The sequence below is a fragment of the Giraffa tippelskirchi genome, chromosome 3, assembly GCF_054371585.1.
Source record: "Giraffa tippelskirchi isolate mGirTip1 chromosome 3, T2T-mGirTip1v1.2.pri, whole genome shotgun sequence".
In the NCBI taxonomy this organism is placed as follows: Eukaryota; Metazoa; Chordata; class Mammalia; order Artiodactyla; family Giraffidae; genus Giraffa; species Giraffa tippelskirchi.
The window spans coordinates 93,999,334-94,020,139 of NC_137277.1; positions in this window are offsets into that span (position 1 = coordinate 93,999,334).

The following is a 20,806-nucleotide window of genomic DNA, read 5'->3' on the forward strand; positions in this document are numbered from 1 at the left end:
TCTTCTGATTTGCTAAAGGTGTATTTAAAGCTCTGGACAATTTATTTTAAATTTTAACCAATTATTTTTAATAGAGCTCTTATTTAAAAATGTCCTTATTCTCTATAAAAGTTATTGGATATGACAGGTCTCTCATAGTGATATAAGTAACTTGCTACCCAGAGCTATCCAGTTCTGGTCCATTTAGTTTCTAAAACTGATTTAACATTGGGGTACACTGACAAAGTTAAAATTTACAATCAAAACTACTCTTAGTTTCCTCTCATTTCAAGGCAGCTGTCCTTTTTGCTTTCCTTAACACGAGCACACAACTAGATTCTACATACTATGCCTATCCCTTATCAGATCATTCCATTCCAGTTTAAAATACTCACTTTGCTATACTCCTGGAACTAACATAACATTGTAAATCAACTATACTACAATAAAAAAATTTAAAAAGTTTTTTTTTGATGTTATTTGTATTAATAAGGAGCGTAATTATCTTTTTCTTGGGGGAAAATTACACCTATTAATGTTAACTGTAAGTGTGCATGGTGTGATATGATTTTTCCCCACTTTCACTAGCATACCATTTTTGCTAGACTCATTTATCTAGATTCCCTTGATACTATTCAGAAAACTGCTCTTGGCCATACCAAATGGTATTCAAGTGGACGGAAATAGTGCATGCTTGTTTTAAAGCATTCATTTTGGTTATTAGTAAGAATCTGTGCAATGAAAAAACTATTTCTTTAAATGCTATTAACACATTAAATTTTGACCAGTGTCTTAAAATTAATAGGAAATCAGTGATTCAGGAGACCGATGCTTTTTTTCTAAACTAAACGTTGATTTATCCTTGACCTGTGGCAAATTAATCAGTTTGAACCAGGTATACATAACTTAGGAAGAACCTTTACTTTGAAGAGAGACTCATGTGATATCTTACTGAAAATCACAAAAGATTTATCATTCTTAAACTGGGCAACTTTTGATTCTGTCATTAGGTGGAATAGGCTGAAATACCCAGTAGTTCTATCTAGCTATGTGGTCTGGGCTCAAATTAATTACTGTTGCATGCCTGATCATGCAACAGTAAGGAGTAGTATGGAGTTAATCTTAGTGCTATAGGCCCTGTTGAGTTCCTGTATGCTAAAGTGTAGTGCGTGCGAATGTGCTTACAATACTTAAAATTATAACAGCAATGATATTTTTTTAGAAGTGTGTGAGTTCCTGTATGCTAAGTATAGTACTTACAATAATTAAAATTATAACAGCAATGAAACTGAACTGTCAGTTCAGTTCAGTCACTCAGTTGTGTCTGAATCTTTGCGACCTCATGGACTACAGCATGCCAGGCTTCCCTGTCCATCACTAACTCCTGGAGTACACCCAAACCCATGTCCATTGCATCGGTGATGCCATCCAATCATCTCATCCTCTGTCATCCCCTTCTCCTCCTGCCCTCAATCTTTCCCAGCATCACGGTCTTTTCAAGTGAGTTAACTTTTCACATCAGGTGGCCAAAGTATTGGAGTTTCAGCTTCAACATCAGTCCTTCTAATGAATACCCAGGGCTGATCTCCTTTAGGATGGACTGGTTGGATCTCCTTGCAGCCCAAGGGACTCTCAAGAGTCTTCTCCAACACCACAGTTCAAAAGCATCGATTCTTAGGTTCTCAGCTTTCTTTAGAGTCCAACTCTCATATCCATACATGACTACTGGGAAAATCATAGCCTTGACTAGACAGACCTTTGTTGGCAAAGTAATGTCTCTGCTTTTTAACATGCTGTCTAGGTTGGTCATAACTTTCCTTCCAAGTAGCAAGTGTCTTTAATTTCATGGCTGCAATCACAGTCTGCAGTGATTTTGGAGCCCAGAACAATAAAATCTGCCACTGTTTCCAATGTTTCCTCATCTATCTGCCATGAAGTGATGGGACCAGATGCCATGATCTTAGTTTTCTGAATGTTGAGCTTTAAGCCAACTTTTTCACTCTCCTCTTTCACTTTCATCAAGAGGCTCTTTAGTTCTTCTTCACTTTCTGCCATAAGAGTGATGTCATCTGCATATCTGAGATTATTGATATTTCTCCCGGCAATCTTGATTCCAGCTTGTGTTTCCTCCAGCCCAGCGTTTCTCATGATGTACTCTGCATATAAGTTAAATAAGCAGGGTGACAATATACAGCCTTGACATACTCCTTTTCCTATTTGGAACCAGTCTGTTGCTCCATGTTCAGTTGTAACTGTTGCTTCCTGACCTGCATACAGGTTTCTCAAGAGGCAGGTCAGGTGATCTGGTATTCCCATCTCTTTCAGAATTTTCCACAGTTTATTGTAATCCACAAAGTCAAAGGCTTTGGAATAGTCAACTGTGTGGATCACAACAAACTGTAGAAAATTCTTTAAGAGATGGGAATACCAGACCATCTTTTCCAGGCTCTAGAACAATGAGAAATAAATGTTTGCTGTTTAAGCCACCCAGTCTATGGTTATTTATTACAGCAGCCCAAACTGAGTAAGACAAGAATAAATATAATTTCTATTTTATGTTTGAGGACACCAGATAATACTAAACATGCACAGAATTGGGGTTTAAATTCTGATCCGAATGACTCTAGATTCCACTTTAAAAACCATTCTGCTTTGACTTTTATCTATTTCTCCCCTTGATTTTTGTATATTCACATAGCATATAGAATTGTGTATAATCTCTACTGACCTCTCAGAACTACATTTTGGTCACCAAATTTCTTGGTGGTAGTGTTTGCCAAACAATTATACCTACAAGCTTATTAAAACTATTTCTAAATAATAATTGTTAAATGTCTGTTACCACTACTTTTCCCTCACAGGGCCATTCTTTTCCATCCCTTGTAGTGACTAAGATTTGGGACTTTAAAACACACAGTGCATGTATGGGTGCTCAGTAGCTTCCATCATGTCCAGTTGTTTGTGACCCTATGGACTGTGGTCCGCCAGGCTCCTTTGTCCATAGAATTCTCTAGGCAAGAATACTGGAGTGAGTTGCCATGCCTTCCTCCAGAGGATCTCCCTGACTTGGAATTGAACCTGTGAGTCTTGAATTTCTTTCATTATATGCAGATTCTTTACCCACTGAGACTTCTAGGAAGCCTCAACCAGATAGACCTAGGTTTAAATCCTTTTTCTACCACTTACAAGTTGCTAAGCTGTTAATGCTAAACAATCTTGAGCAAGTAACTTAATATCGTTCCTCAATAATGATGGTTGGAAATAGGACTAATGCTGCTTACCTAGTAGATCTATTATTAAGATTAAATGAAATAAGGTATAAATATGCTGATCATACAGTTTTGGGCACTTAACAAATATCAATTGTCTTAATTTTTATTGTTATGAAATATAGAGATCGGACAAAGTCTTTGTCATAATAATTGAGATTATGAGGTCAGTGGGTATGGTTTGTACATCTGAAGAGTCACAGAAGACATTAAGTGAAAGAGCAATAATTTGTCTCTGGCTACTGAAACTGCTAAGGAGGAAGACCTGGTCCTGCCCCCTTTTCATCCTACAGAACCAGCTTTGCACATTAGCTGTTAATAAGAACAGCGTTCTAGTACAAAGGATCCCAGCTCAGTTACAATTGTTTGATTTCTTTGCATCACCCTAGGAAAATTCTACTAGTTTATAGAGGACTTAAAATGTTTTGAAGATTTGCTTGTTCTGTATCTATTTTCACTCTGTTTAAAATAAACACTCCACATCATTAAATGGAAAATGGCGAGTATATTACTTGACTCATTTCCCTTAGGGGATTTTTTTCTAAAGATTAAAAAATTCAGCCTTGATCTCAGCACGCATATCTACGATCTCTGTCATGTTATAGTTTAACTCCATAATTATGTTTTGAACTAGATATTTCTCAACTTTGGCATTTTACAAAGCAAAACCAAAAATGTGAGGTTTTTTTTTTTTTTTAAAGGAGCAATTTCAGTGTTTTCAAGAATAGAAGGAACTTTTTGATGTGAACATGAAAACTTTCCCTCTTTAGAAGATTCAGGCCAATTTCTGAATTTTACTATCTCAGAACTATTTACAGTTACTTTTCTGAAATAAGCAACTTGAAGAATAAAAAAATAGTTTTATAGTCAATTGATGTCTTTTTAAAGCTTTTCTTCTCTTTTCTCCAAGGTTTGATCTTACAATTATTGTTTGAGTACAGGAGATATACAAATAAATTTTAAAGTTTTGCATTAAAATATAAAAAGCAAGAATAGTATATTGCATATAACTTCAAATTTTCTCTAAGCTTTTCTATAGTTCAGTACAGGTAGGAATCATTTAAGTGATATTATTCTTCAGCTTCTACAATAGCTGAGAATAAATTGCTTTTCAGGGAGAATTTAGGCTTTTATAAAAAGTTCATATAGAGCCTTTATAGAGTTAGAACTTCCATTGTTGAATATCATTTGGAAGATCCTGGGAGTATATTATACTTATTTTATCTGCTTCTGAATCTAAGTTGAATCTACTTGTGGTTAAACTTCAGTTTACAAATATAATATTATCCTGCTAGTGATGAAATTTTATATGGGTTTGGACTTCCCTTGTGGCTCAGACAGTAAAGCGTCTGCCTACAAGGCGGGAGACCTGGGTTCAATTCCTGGGTCAGGAAGATCTCCTGGAAAAGGAAATGTCAACCCACTCCAGTATTCTTGCCTGGAAAATCCCATTGACAGAGGAGCCTGGTAGGCTACAGTCCATGGGGTCGCAAAGAGTTGGACACAACTGAGTGACTTCAATTTCTTTCTTTCTTTCACTTTGGGTGATTAACAGTCTGAGAAATGGGAATATTATTAAAATTCTTATAGGCAGATTAAGAAAAAAATTTTTAAGCTCATGGAGAATCAAGTTTTTCTATTGAATGCAATGTAATTTTCACACTAATTATCTAAAATTAGCATTGATGTCTCAGGTTGAGGGCACTCTCCTCCACGATACTCACATCACTTTGGACACCAGCCATACACTCTGGAGCGTACAGGTTACCTTTGCTTTTGAACAACTGGCTACATAATCAAGGGTTCCTACTACCCCTCAGCTTTAATAATTCACAGAGCTCAGGAAAGTCCTATACTTATGATTATACTTTAATTAAAAATGATACATATAAACCAAAGGAAGAGATACATAGGGAGATGTCTGGGAAAGTCTCATATGTGAAGCCTCTGTGTCCCTAGGACCTTTCAGGCTCCCAGTAAATCTGTATCACTAGCTAAGACACTCACCCAAGCTTTATTATCTAGAGTTTTTATTAGAATTTTATTAGGTAGGAATGACTGATTGAATCATTGGTCACTTGGTTAAATTCAGTCTCCAACCCCTATCGGAGAAGGCAATGGCAACCCACTCCAGTACTCTTGCCTGGAAAAGCCCATGGACGGAGGACCCTGGTTGGCTGGGCTGCAGTCCATGGGTCGCTAAGAGTCGGACACGACTGAGCGACTTCACTTTCACTTTCCACTTTCATGCACTGGAGAAGGCAATGGCAACCCACTCCAGTGTTCTTGCCTGGAGAATCCCAGCGATGGGGGGAGCTTGGTGGGCTGCCGTCTATGGGGTCGCACAGAGTTGGATACGACTGAAGCAACTTAGCAGCAGCAGCAGCAGCAACCCCTATCCCCTCCCTGAGGATAGGCTAGTAATTGTGGCTCAGTCCCAACCTTCTACTCATCTGGCTAGTCCTTCTGGTACAACCAACTCCCATCTTGAAACTGTCTAGGAGCCCATCGTGTAAGTCCCCTCATTAGCATAAACTTGTGTCCTTTGAGATGCTTGCAGTGAATAACAAAGACTCTCCTATCAATGGGAAATTTTAAAGATTTAGGATCTCTCTCTCAGGTAAAAGGGAATGGAGAAAGACCAAATTTTTTATTATATAACATTAAAGTTTTAGAGATTGTGGGGTTTTTGCATACTTACTATGCTATACTATATATATATCTCATATATGAATGTCATCCAATTCTTAAAAACACTGCAAAGAATTGAAGAATCTTAGTGGGGTAAATCAAACATGACTTGCTTAACTCCAGCTCGTGCTGTCCCAACATGTGAATATCCTTTTACCACTCCTCTGTGAATCTGTATCTCATCATTTTCTTAACAGTCTCTTCCAAGAAGCTCTTCTTCTTTAGCACACTTTGTGCTAGTGGTTTTCTTTTTTACAATTCTACTTTTAAAGTGAAATGTACCAGTATATGTGTATTATCATTTAGTGGCTTATTCTTTCCTGTGGACACTGGGTTCTTGACAACCAAAAAAGGCTGGGGAAGAAATTGGGACACATAGAATTAAAATGGGTTGGGCATAAAGGAAGGTTCTAGATACAGGAGAGTTTTGATCCCCCAAAAGTACCAAATAATCTATGTTTTCATTTTTTTATACAAAGTCTAGTAGAATGAGGTTCTGCTCATATCTGGCACTGGTCATGGTTCTTAGATGCACTAGTATCCAAGATAAGTGAGCTCCCACGGACAATGCATTTTTAGAGAGAGGAGAGAGAGAACAAGAAAACACAAGCACATGTACAAGATATTGATGGGTGATGGGTGATGATAAGAGTGGGAAGAATACATGGGGCAGGGAGGTGGCTTCAGTTTGGCTGGTCTTCTCTGAGGATGTGAGATATTGAACAGAATGATATGAAGGAGTCAGTCGCGCAGTGACCTGGGGGCAGAGTGCTCCAGGCAGAGGAAATAGTAGATGTAAATGTTTTAAGAGCAGACTGCACTCTGAGTAGTTGAGGAATGAAAAAGCAGAGAGTAACTTTCAGAAAGTGAGGGGGAGAGAAATGTTAAATGAAATCACAGAAGGTAGAAGCCAGGGCCATGGTAAGGGATAGATTTTATTCTGAGTTTACTGTAAAATATAAAAACTACAAAAATATAAGAAAAAATAACCCATAGCACAATAAAAACACTAAGCATAGACAAAATTTCAACTCATTTCTCTTCAGTACTTTTTTTTAATTAGATATACAGAAGTACATATAAAAGCAAAGATCAAGGGTATAGATAAAATTTTATGACTTGCCTTTTTTTTCACCCACCAATATACTATGGGCACTTTCTCACATCAGTGCATATTGCTTTACAATGTGATGTTAATGACAGTACACATTCCTTTATATGGATGTACTGTGTTTATTCAATCTACTATTTTTGAACATTCATTTTCTTATCTCCTTTTTCTCCCTTGCTTCAGTGGTTATTCTAATACTTAAAAGATTTACATATTTCTGATTATTTGCTCTGGTTAAATTCATAAAGTGGAATTATTAGGTCAAATAGTGTAAACAATTATAGGGCTTTCAATGTACAAATTTCCTCTGAAAGTGAAAGTGTTAGTTACTCAGTCGTGTCTGACTCTTTGCAACCCCATGGACTAGAGCCTGCCAGACTCCTCTGTCCGTGGGAGTTTTCAGGCAAAAATACTGGAGTGGTTGCAATTCCCTTCTCCAGGAGATCTTCCGAACTCAGGAATCAAACCTGGGTCTCCTGCATTGCAGGTAGATTCTTTAGGGTTTCTTCTAAAACATACCAATTTGCACTCCCAGTCAGTGGTTGAAGTTTCTGATTCACTATGTTGCTGCTGCTGCTAAATCGCTTCAGTCGTGTCTGACTCTGTGCGACCCCATAGACGGCAGCCCACCAGGCTCCACCATCCCTGGGATTCTCCAGGCAAGAACACTGGAGTGGGTTGCCATTTCCTTCTCCAATGCATGAAAGTGAAAAGTGAAAGTGAAGTCACTCAGTCGTGTCCGACTCAGAGACCCCATGGACTGCAGCCTACCAGGCTCCTCTGTCCCTGGGATTTTCCAGGCGAGAGTACTGGAGTGGATTGCCATTGCCTTCTCCCTGATTCACCATACCCTCATTTTAAAAACCACGTCAACTTTGAAAGGTAAAAAGCATACCTTGAAGTTTTTTTTATTACTTACTATGTTTAACAAGATTAGTGTATTTTCCACTTATTTATTGACCTTTTTATTTTTTGTGTAAATTGAATTGGTACATTTTTCACAAAACTTTTCTTGATTCACTACATGAAAGGTTTTCATCCTCTTCTGAACTTCCAGAGCATTTTGTTCTTGCCTTATGGATTTAGAGTCTTTCTTGTATTGCAGCATTACATAATAAATTTCCTAGTTTTCCTCACAGATGTGAGGTTAGAATCTTTGTTTCTTTTCCTGGATCCTAGCACAAGGTAACACATAAAGCAAGTACTTAGATATATTTGTTGAGTCAGTAACTGATCCTCATATTTAGTTTATCTGATACTGTTAGAGCAGCTTATCTTGATTGGGGTGTTATTTTTATGCATATTCTTAAGGATAGTTTTAAAATAAAGTATCAGTTTTTGAAGTGGTGCTGTGTTGAGTTTAATTTGCTAAAATCTTGTTTGCTTCATCATGAATTATATATTGTCATATTTCTTCCTCGTTTGCAATTATCATTGTGTGCACTTGATTCTCCTCCAGACACAGACGTTCATCAAATGCAATAGTACTTGAGTTATTGGCTTAGTTTAGTTAGACAGTTTAAACCTTACTATGTATAAGAATCATAAGGAGGCCTTTCTTGTTCAAACAGAGGAATGGTCTCTGCCCTCAGAGTTTCTGATTCTACAGACCTGAGGTGGGGCCCAAGGATTTGCATTTCTAACATGTTGCCAGGTGATGCCGATGCTGCTGGCCTTCAGATCACATTTTGAGACCTACTAGTCTAAATGATATTCAGCACACTTAGCGTCCCCTTGAAAGGAAAGAGCAGCTGCTTCTTTTGCATAATTTTTCTTATGAAGTATGTCCTAGCAGAGGACATAGAAATAGACTTTAAGAAGAAGAGAATTTTGCCTAGAGCTTTGGAAAGTGAACTGTCTTAGTGCCTTGCATTTTCTCTTGCTGGGAAATCCTCCTGTTGAGAGGGCCACCACAGTTACCATTTTAGAACTTGTTCTACTTTAAAGAACCAAGTGAGTTCAGAAGAGAGAAGAGAGAACAGTGAGAAAGGACACCTATGAGGAACACGGGAGGGGGCTGCAGGCGTGATCAAATGAGTTCCATCAAATCACCAACTCTCCCAACCCCCCAAATATAGAAGTTGATGTGTTGGCTCTACCTAAGGCTGTCTCAGAAGGGAAATGTCATGAAAGTATAAGCTGCTGCTTAGGGCAGCACAAGTCCCGTGGGGGCATCAACTTCAACAAAATTGTTAAAACGTGTGCCAGCTTCAAGTTGGCAATTTCAAGTTCACTTCAGTATCGTCAATGACGCACCTTCACACAGTAAGCACAGTAGAGACAAAGAGGTGCCTTGCAACTGCCGGTGAGAGAAAAGAGTCCTCTGAGATGAAATGTTAACATAAGAAGTGGAAATGGTTTGTCGTAGTTGCAAGCTGGCTCTTTGGGGTTCACTTTCCTATAGTGAGTGAACTGTAGTGTGGTCCCCTAGCAAAAGAGTCTCAATAAAATTAGAACGTTTAAAAAAGGGCAGAGAGAGAGAGAGGCTAGAGAGAGAAGGAGAGAGAGTTCTTTCTTTTGTGTGTATGTGATAAGAAGCTTAACAAAAGTGGAAAAATGCTTTATGTGGATGTGAGTTTTCATGGCAGTCTCAAGCCGACACTCAGTTGCCTTTATTATAGACTAAGCTACTTTAGCAAGCAAAGGATAATGGAGAGACAGAATGCTGGAAACAACAGCCAGGTGGGAAGGGAGAGTGGAGAGACCTTTTGACAGGAATTGTGTAACTAAAGAGACAATATACATTTTCATACATGTTTTTCATACACTCTACTGCTTATAAGAAAGAAAAAAGAATGTGTGAGTTTCTCCCTGAATCCTTGAAGCTCTTTTGAAATATGATTTAATAGAATATTAAATTTTACTTATAATGTGATATTTCATGTTTAGGGGCCAAGAATATTCTATATGTATAAGAGAAAAGCATAGCCGGAGTGTGTTGAAATATGAGTTATTTTATAAAGTTTGTTTCCAATATGTAAAGTGGAAAAACAGGAGAAATGTGTTCATCAGAAAATAAAACAAAGAGGGAGGGGATTTAAGTATAGGGGATTCAAGTTGTTGTATAGCAGAAATCAACAGTATTATAAAACAATTATATTCCAATTAAAAATAAAAAAATTTAAAGAGTTGCCTTCATAGGTGTGGATTCCTGATGTGTAATTAAGATGGCTTTTTAGGAGGAGAAGGGAATGAAGAGGATGAGATGCTTGGATGGCATCACCAATTCAATGGACATTAGTTTGAGCAAACTCTGGGAGATAATGAAGGACAGGGAAGCCTGGCCTGCTGCAGTCCATGGGGTCACAAAGAGTCAGACAGGACTGAGTGACTAAACAACAACAATGGCTCAAAATAAAGATACTTTAGTAGAAGCCAAAAAAAAGAAAGAAAATTAAATCGTCAATCAAGCTCTTTGCTTTTTTACTCTCTGAAATGTACACAGGGGTCAAACTAGTCCAGAATTTGTGGGAGGAAATGAGGGGCTCCGTTAAATAACTTGCCACCTTATTTACACTGTCAGCTTAAATGTTACTCAAACTTTTAGGTCTGTTTTGTTTTTCTTCTACATGCGTGAGATTCCACGGAGTCATAGAAAATGAGGTCTGTAAAAGACATTAAATATGACCTATTGGCAGATGACGAGGTATGGTAATTACAAGGAGACAGATTTTTGGTTCAATTTAATAGTCAGAGGCCTTCAAACATATACTTGGTTGCATGCATGCATTTGCAGATGATTGAATCCATTGCCAATAACTTCAACATGCTGTACTCCAGTCGCTTCATGAATGATGGCATTCTGGTATTCTCATGAAGGCAACCAAGTGTATATTTGAAGGTATCTGACTAATAAGTTGAAACAAAAATCTGTCTTGTAATTACCTTACTTTGTTCTTCCATGTAGGCCCATACTAAGCCAATCATATTCTTTCTCCCTGATATAGTAATGTATCTAGACAACTATCACATCTTCTTCAATTCTAAAGGTTAAAATTTCCAGGACCTTCATCACTGATTGTGGTGTTTCTGGTAGTCTGACAAGTACAGAGTAGAGAGGGCCATTATTTATATTGAAGCAATATCAGATCAATTTGAAATTCAATGACCACCCTACAGCATTGAATCCTGATAAAATAAGTATAACTCCTCCCCCCAAATCCTTTTTATTTTTATACATATTCCTCCTAAAGAGTTACACCTTTTTATATTCTATTTGTGATAATGCTTCATTGGATTCAAATATAGGGCAAAGCATTTATTTTTATCAACCTCTTCTTATAATAGTTTAGGTTCTTTCCCATCTGTAGGGATCTTTTTGAATCTAAACTCTATCATTCAATATATTTTATAACACTCCAAACTTCGTGTAACTCAAAAATTAATTGTATATATGGACATGTGCGTATGTGTGTTGTTGTATGCATGTGTGTATTTCTTCAGACTGGGATAGTGATTGAGAGCTCATTCTCTGAAATCAAACAGATAAAATTCAAATTCTAACTCTGTCACTTACTAGCTGTGACTTTTGCCAAATGAGTTAACCTTGCCAAATCCTGTTTTCTCTTCAGTGAAATGATCCCTATCTCAATGGGTAGTTAGGACAACTGAATATGATAATTTAATGTGTATAGAGCTTAGCATAGTTCCTGGCACATAGTAGAAACTGGGAGAAAGTTTCTTAAGCTCACTAATTTTCAGTTTGCTGACTTGTAAAATGGAGATAATAATAGCACTTTTCTCATTGGTTTGTTGCAGGAAATTAAATGAGTTTATACATGTAAGGAATTTAGAACAGTATCTGGCAAATAGAAACTACTATAGGTTAGCTATTATCCTCAGCAGTATTATTAACAGTTATTAGTATTAGTCTTACTTAACTCATAAGTGCTCAAGATATGCTATTTGCTTGCCTTTTTGACACAAAATCAGTTACTTTCTTATATTCATGACTAAAATTCCAAACACAAACTCATTCCAGTCCCTATAATTTTGGTTAATACATTTTCAATATTTTTTTAAAAATATTTACTTCTTTCAATTCATAGTTTATTCATTCTGATCACATGTGCATTTTGCAATGTATGAAGCTAAATATTCCGATATAATTGATGTCTTTGAGAAGAATCACTGATTTCCAAGGAAACTGAAAATACATTTTTTTCAAAGATTAAGACCTTCTAAATAACTGTGAGCTTCTAATTTCTTTTTTATGAAAGATTATCATGTATCTTTACATCATAACATCTTTCTACATTTGTTATTGGAGAACTTATTCCAATGCCCTGACTGAGTACTTTCTTTGTGGGAAGTTTTCAAGAATACAGTTCCTCCCTCAGGAAGGCCTTACAAGGCAGTGGACAGGGACATATGACCTTCTTCAATGTGACGACCTGAATAATTAGGAACAGTAAAATTAGAAACAGCAATACAATCTAGCAAAGTGATTATTGTCTGCTTATCATGTGAACTATGTTATTGTGCTTCAGAACAATATTGTACTTTTTGCAGGTGGAAATGGGTTGATAAAGCAGTTGAGGATGAGAGAGGCTACAGGGCCAGGTTGTGGAGAGAAATGAAAGGGCCGGTGTACCTTTGGTTGGAGTTGGAGCTGTGGGTATGGATAATAAATAATGAAGTTGGAAATCTATTCGGACCATTTTCTGGACTGTTAACAAACACACAGAGAATTTTTGTTTTAATTTTATACTCTGTAAAGCTATTACATTTTAATATACTTTTATTTTATTTATGTTTTTTCATGTTTTTACAACTAGAAACTACTTAAACCCACCATGCCAGTTTTTTTATGCCTAAATATTACATAGCAGAATGTACTGAAAAAATTATATGATAAACATTATATTAATATATTACCAGTTCCTTATATAACAATGTTTAGTTGAAAATTTTCAGTTTTTTTAAAAAATATGCTATCATGGAAAGGGGTTCTGAGTGGTTATTTGGTTTCAAAACAATAAGCTTGTGTACTCTGTTTTATATTTTCTTAAAAAATTCAGGAAAAATTTTAACTTTTAAAAAATTTTCTCTTCATGTTGCAATTAAAAATTTTTACGAAGTTTTACATTTTCAGTTCAGAAAAAAATGGGCTTTAGAAATATTGTTATGAATAATATAATCCAGAAAACTTTTGTAAGACATGAGAATACTAGTAACAGTGAACATAATTGCAAATATTTTTGTACTTGCTTTATTTTCCAATAACCAGCTTAATTCCTAGCACATTGTAGCCACTCAATAAAATAGTGTTTTGAACAAATAAGTAAATGAGACTAAAGTTGTGAGTCTATTTTCAAAAATACTCAGAAGCCTCATTCCCAGAAACATTCTAGTTTTTATTCTTAGACTGCTTTTCAATAAGCCATTTTGGAAATAGATGGTATTAATGCTATGGAGATTCATTAACAGTATGTATAACTCATGGCAAAGTTAGGTTTATTGAGTAACATCAACTTTATTTACAAATTTAAGTCAATTTTGTAATTTCTAAACAATAATAGATTACAAATTTAAAATAGACCATAGATATGGAAGGCATCTTAGAGACCATATGATCCAGCTCACTACTTTTATCAGTGGAGAAACTGAAGCTCATAATGATTTGATTCATTTGTAATTAATGTCCATGAATAGAAACCACATTTCCTGACTCTTAGTTCAGTGTCCTCTTTCCTCTTATATTTCCTTCCGGTTGACAAGTTTTGTATATAATGATATAAAGTCCTCATTCACAGGTTTAGCAATGTTTTCTAAAGCTATGTTATGAAGCTGTTGAATTTTCATTGGACCCTGATGTTAATAAACAAAACATATTGACTACTATTCTTTTGGCTACATTTGTTATATTTAAAATTGCTGAAATTGTGGCTATAGCCTCAGAATAAACTCCAAAATTGAGGAATTGTGATCTATTGCTCCTTTTCCTGGCAAAACCACATGTAAGAAAATTATCTTCACAGTACTACAGTAAATAGTTGGTGAAAATTATGATTTATTCAAGTCCTTAATCAGAGTATCTCATATTACACAATGTGTTTTTATTCTACCTATTGTCTGACATGCTTTTCTAGTATGAAACTAATATTCAAATTATTTAATTTCTTACTTTTGATTCTGTACACTCATTTGTATTGACTCTTATCTGTTGCTGCCAATATGCATCCCTTTAAAACTGCTGTACTGAGTCACTTCAGTCATGTCCAACTCTTTGTGACTCTACAGTAGCTCACCAGACTCCTCTGTCCATGGGATTCTCCAGGCAAGAATACTGGAGTGGGTTGCTATGCCCTCCTCCAGAGGATCTTCCCGGCCCCGGGACTGAACCCATGTCTCTTTGTCTCCTGAATTAGCAGGCAGGCTCTTACCACTAGCGCCACCTGGAAATGAAGGCACTAATATTTGAGCCGAGATTTATAGAATGAGTGAATGAATAAATGATTGAATAGTGATCATCATTGCCTTTATTAGAGAAAGGACGTGTTCATTTCATTGTATATTGTAATGGTTCAAGGGAATGGAGACTCACTATTAAAACAGACCCAGTTTCTTGCCTGCAAAGATTAAACATTCATTTTTTGCCAGACTATTAAACTTACAATTATTTTTTTTTTAATGTTTCTGCATCATGTTATGTTCCTGCCTTCATATGATATCCAACCTGAATTTACGTGACTGGAACAGATGCTAAATTGCTGTACCCAAGTCACTTGTGTCCTATGTTACACTTCACTTCATGAACTGTGCTAGACCAAGAGAACAGTGGCTCTCCAGCTGCAAGTCACACCATATGTCTTCAAATTCATTAGATAGAGGCTTGTGATCAATTTACTGCCCACCTGATCTCACCATTGCTTTCTTAAAACTTTAATGGGAAGGAACATACTTAGCAATAAAAGTTGAAGTTATAAGAATGTGAGTTTTTATATTTAAGTTTTTAATAGAATTAATTTTTTACTAGTATAGGTCAGGGAATAGATAGTAAGTTTTACTAGCTGAAGTATAAAACTGTAGGAAATTTGTCAGTTGGTTTTGTGCAATGAGATGAAATTTGAGGTGTTTTTATTTATAAAGTTTATAAAATTCAAACTGGATGAAAGTCATTTTTGTTATAAATAAAGGTGTGATTTTGAAACTATAATGTGACAGACTACCAGAGTAACAGGAGGAAGTACCTTAAAATATTAAAAGGAGACTGGATGCAAGGTCCTCTCTGCATGTTGATGGCTTGGGAAGCCGTCTTCCAGGGCTCTGTCCTTCTAACAGTAGTGGTCAAGAAATTCTGTGGTTACTTAATTTGCATTGGTCTTCTGAAGGTATTTCTATTTGCCTTCCCAAACCGAATTTCATTCAGAAAAAAGTGAAGCATTGCTGATGACACTGGCAGGCATGAATGTGTTCTATTTATACACATGAAAACAGAAACTTTGGCTTGAAACAGTGCAGCAAATTCAGCCTCAGTGTACATCCCCAGGTCTAGGGACACTTCATCCAACCCCTTGTAAATACTATGATCTGATTTTAGGGCAAAAGGCCACTCTGATTCTTGTGTGAAAACAGAAACATGCATAGTGCTTTTCATGAAGACTGTTTTGAATGAAATACTCTGCTTCTATCAGTGAGGATACAATAGTCATGCTCCTGGAAAACCAAAAACAATAATATATCCGTAACAATGATTATGAAATAATCAGAAAGTCTTATCATTCATGGAGTGTTTAAGAGGTAAGAATCATTTCCTTCTCATTATGAAGAAAGGATTGAGACCACGGCACATGTATTTAATTTGCAAACATATTCTGAGATTTGAACCAGCTCTGTGCCAGAAACTAGAGGTGATGAGCAGAGATATCCTGCTTCTGGTGATGAGAAATTCCCCTCGGTGCTCTTCCCCTATGCTCTACAGGTACTGATTGTTGTTCTTTAGTCGCTATGTCATGTCCAACTCTTTGGGACCCCATGGACTGTAGCCCACCAACACCTCTGTCCATGGGATTTCCCAGTAAGAATACTGGAGTGGGTTGTCATTTCCTTCTCCAGGGGATCTTCCTGACCCAGGGATGGAACCCAAGTCTCCTGCATTGACAGGAGAATTCTTTACCACGGAGCCACCATAGGAGCACTCAAATCAGATAGATTAAAATGAGAGACTTTGGGTTAAAGGAATAAAAGCAGAGGTTATAGCTGTGTGACTTTGTGGTGATGAAATGATCAAGCAGACCTAGGTGAGAGGAGAAGCCTGGGACAGAGGGGAACCAGTTGTCTAGCCTTATAGAAGCGTCCTTTTCACTCATCTTTATTCCATGGGGAGAGTGGTAATAAAAAAGAGTTAAACACTATAAATATTCAGCTCATCTCTTCTATTTGAAGGTAATTAGAATTTATCCCAGATAAGAGAGGACATTGACTGGAATCTCTTAATGTACAAAAACAACATTCTGTCTTCAGATATTTTAGATGACTAAATTGCACTTTCATTTTACAGTAGAGCCAGAATATATTTTTCCCATATCTTTATTCCATTAGTGATGAAATATTTTTTTAAAAATTAAAGGAAGGAAAGTAACATATTATTGGATAAAACATTTATTCCTGGGTTCTTGTGCCCCACACAGCACATGTTATTATTTGGCTAATTTATTTTTAAATATTCTGGGAAAAGTTAGGCCAACCATCACTATTTGTGCAGTATGTACCTTGCTTTCTCTTGTATTCTGCCAGAATTTTATTTTTCATTTAATTGCCTTATTTTTAATTTTACCTTCTCGCTCTAGGCTTTGTATTGACTTTGAGTTTTCAATGTTTACACACATTAGGTATTTGTAGACAATTCTCATGTTCCCCTTAGTTAGCCAACTGCGTGTACATTATTTATTCTTTTAATATTTCCTCTAGAGTAAATACCTCTAGTTCCTTAATTATTCCTGTTGATTTCTTCTGAACTTCCTGCAGCATGTCTCTCCTTTTCCCATAATGAGATCCCCAAACTAAATGCACATTCCTGCTTCAGTCTCTCTGGAATCACAAAGAGGGGACTCTTTTCCTCTGTTTTATAACACAGTTTTTTGCACATGCAGTTCAAGATAACAGTGACCTTCTTCACTTAACAAGTTTCAGTACAAACCTGCTCATCATTACCTTCTGGTAATATTTAAAATATTTCAGAAATATCAACTCACTTCCCACCTTGTGACCACAAATGTTCAGTAGATTTGGGAAATTATGATCTCTAGTTCTTTGAGGCTAGGGTTTTCAAATTACTGTGCTATTCTGCTTCCTGACGATCCAGCACACTGGAATCAGGTACAGCAGTAACTCTACTTCTGCGTTTTTTCCAGACTTTCGCTGCTTCATAATTGATGAAGTGTCAGGAAAGGAATGGGATTGGTAAAATAAATTCTTTAGGAAGAGAATGGAGGTTTCACATATATGAAAAGAAATTGTCCATCCTTTGGTTTATCCTCTAAAGAGATTTGATATGTTATTTCCATGATTTCCTTTCTTTGGTCATTTTCAATTCTGCCTTAATTAATTTCCCTGAAATATCATTTTAGAATGTTACTGTTAAACACTTTTATGTCTTCTCCTTGCTTATGTGACAAAATCCAAGCTTGTTAGCTTGGCATTTAAGGCTGTCTCCAAAGAGTTCAGCCTTGTGCCCCTCCTTCCCATTTTAGGAACCTTGACTTTGCGTGTAAATGTGTGTTTGTGTGCCTATGTGTGTCTGTATAGTGTACAGCTCACCACTTCCACATTTTTGGACAAAAATTCTACTCATTGTACAGCTTTCTTTTTATAAAGTTTAAACATACTTGCAGAATCTTTCTAGAACTCCCTTATTCTTGCACTTAATGATATTTATTTGACCACATCATTTATACATTGTTTAAGAGATATCCTTTCATATATCTGTGTATCTCCCTTCCAAACTTCCAAACTCTTTGAGCAAAAGGACAGTGCTTGTCTTTTGTTGTTGTTGTTGTCTTGCACAAAGTAAAATCGCTCAAAAAACAAACAACAACAACAACAAAAACAAATGAAGCATGATTTCTCACAGTATCCATAATGTTTAAGGGTAATGGAAATACTTGTATTAGTAGGTGTTAAGGATTCAGTTGGGTTCCTCCAAAATTCATTTACTGAAGTCCTAAACCCTAGTACTACACAGTACAAACTTAATTTGGAAACAGGGTTATTGAAGATACAATTGGTTAAGATGATGTCATACTGGAGTTGGTTGGGTACCTAAACCAGTGTGACTGATGTCTTCATACAAAGGGGAAATTTGGACACAGAAACAAAACACACACGGATGCTAGAAGAGAGGCTTAGAACTTCCCTAGCAACTTCAGAGGGAGCATGGCCCTGTGACACCTTGCTCTTGAACCTCTAGTCTCCATGAAATAATATATTTCTGTTGTTTAAGCTACTCAGTTTGTGTGTGTACTTTGTTACAGCAGCCCTACCAAAATGATACAGTGGCAAGGGCGGGATGATACGGGAGAATGGCACTGAAGCTTGTAAATTATCATATGTGAAACGAATGCCAGTCCAGGTTCGATGCATGATACAGGGTGCTCGGGGCTGGTGCACCGGGATGACCTGGAGGGATGGGATGGGGAGGGAAGTGGGAGGGGGGTTCTGGAAGGGGAACACATGTACACCCATGGTGGATTCATGTCAATGTATGGCAAAACCAATACAATATTGTAAAGTTAAGAAATAGATAAATAAACTAATTAAAACAAGACTTGGAGCAGACTGTGGCTCAGCTCATGAACTCCTTATTGCCAAATTCAGACTGAAATTGAAGAAAGTAGGGAAAACCACTACACCATTCAGGTATGACCTAAATCAAATCCCTTATGATTATACAATGGAAGTGACAAATAGATTTAAGGGACTAGATCTGATAGACAGAGTGCCTGATGAACTATGGACGGAGGTTCGTGACATTGAACAGGAGACAGGGATCAAGACCATCCCCATGGAAAAGAAATGCAAAAAAGCAAAATGGCTGTCTGAGGAGGCCTTACAAATAGCTGTGTAAAGAAGAGAAGCAAAAAGCAAAGGAGAAAAGGAAAGAAATACCCATTTGAATGCAGAGTTCCAAAGAATAGCAAGGAGAGATAAGAAAGCCTTCTTCAGTGATCAATGCAAAGAAATAGAGGAAAACAACAGAATGGGAAAGACTAGAGATCTCTTCAAGAAAATTAGAGATACCAAGGGAACATTTCATGCAAAGATGGGCTAGATAAAGGATAGAAATGATATGGACCTAACAGAAGCACAAGATATTAAGAAGAGGTGGCAAGAAAACACAGAAGAACTGTACAAAAAAGATCTTCATGACCCAGATAATCACGATGGTGTGATCACTCACCTAGAGCCAGACATCCTGGAATGTGAAGTCAAGTGGGCCTTAGAAAGCATCACTACAAACAAAGCTAGTGGAGGTGATGGAATTCCAGTTGAGCTATTTCAAATCCTCAAAGGTGATGCTGTGAAAGTGCTGCACTCGATATGCCAGCAAATTTGGAAAACTCAGCAGTGGCCACAGGACTGGAAGAGGTCAGTCTTCATTCCAATCCCAAAGAAAGGCAATGCCAAAGAATGCTGAAACTACCGCACAATTGCACTCATCTCACATGCTAGTAAAGTAATGCTCAAAATTCTCCAAGCCAGGCTTCAGCAATACGTGAACCGTGAACTTCCAGATGTTCAAGCTGGTTTTAGAAAAGGCAGAGGAACCAGAGATCAAATTGCCAATATCCGCTGGATCATCGAAAAAGCAAGAGAGTTCCAGAAAAACATCTATTTCTGCTTTATTGACTATGCCAAAGCCTTTGACTGTATGCATCACAATAAACTGTGGAAAATTCTGAAAGAGATGGGAATACCAGACCATCTGACCTGTCTCTTGAGAAACCTGTATGCAGGTCAGGAAGCAACAGTTAGAACTGGACATGGAACAACAGACTGGTTCCAAATAGGAAAAGGAGTACGTCAAGGCTGTATATTGTCACCCTGCTTATTTAACTTATATGCAGAGTACATCATGAGAAACGCTGGGCTGGAAGAAACACAAGCTGGAATCAAGATTGCCGGGAGAAATATCAATAACCTCAGATATGCGGATGACACCACCCTTATGGCAGAAAGTGAAGAAGAACTAAAGAGCCTCTTGATGAAGGTGAAGGAGGAGAGTGAAAAAGTTGGCTTAAAGCTCAACGTTCAGAAAACTAAGATCATGGCATCTGGTCCCATCACTTCATGGGAAATAGATGGGGAAACAGTGGAAACAGTGTCAGACTTTACTTTTTTGGGCTCCAGAATCACTGCTGATGGTGACTGCAGCCATGAAATTAAAAGACGCTTACTCCTTGGAAGGAAGGTTATGGCCAACCTAGATAGCATGTTTAAAAGCAGGGACATTACTTTGCCAACAAAAGTCCGTCTAGTCAAGGCGATGGTTTTTCCAGTGGTCATGTATGGATGTGAGAGTTGGACGGTGAAGAAAGCTGAGCGCTGCAGAATTGATGCTTTTGAACTGTGGTGTTGGAGAAGACTCTTGAGAGTTTCTTGGACTGCAAGGAGATCCAATCAATCCATCCTAAAGGAGATCAATCCTGGGTGTTCATTGGAAGGTCTGATGTTGAAGCTGAAGCTGAAGCTCCAATACTTTGGCCACCTCATGCAAAGGGTTGACTCATTGGAAAAGACCCTAATGCTGGGTAGG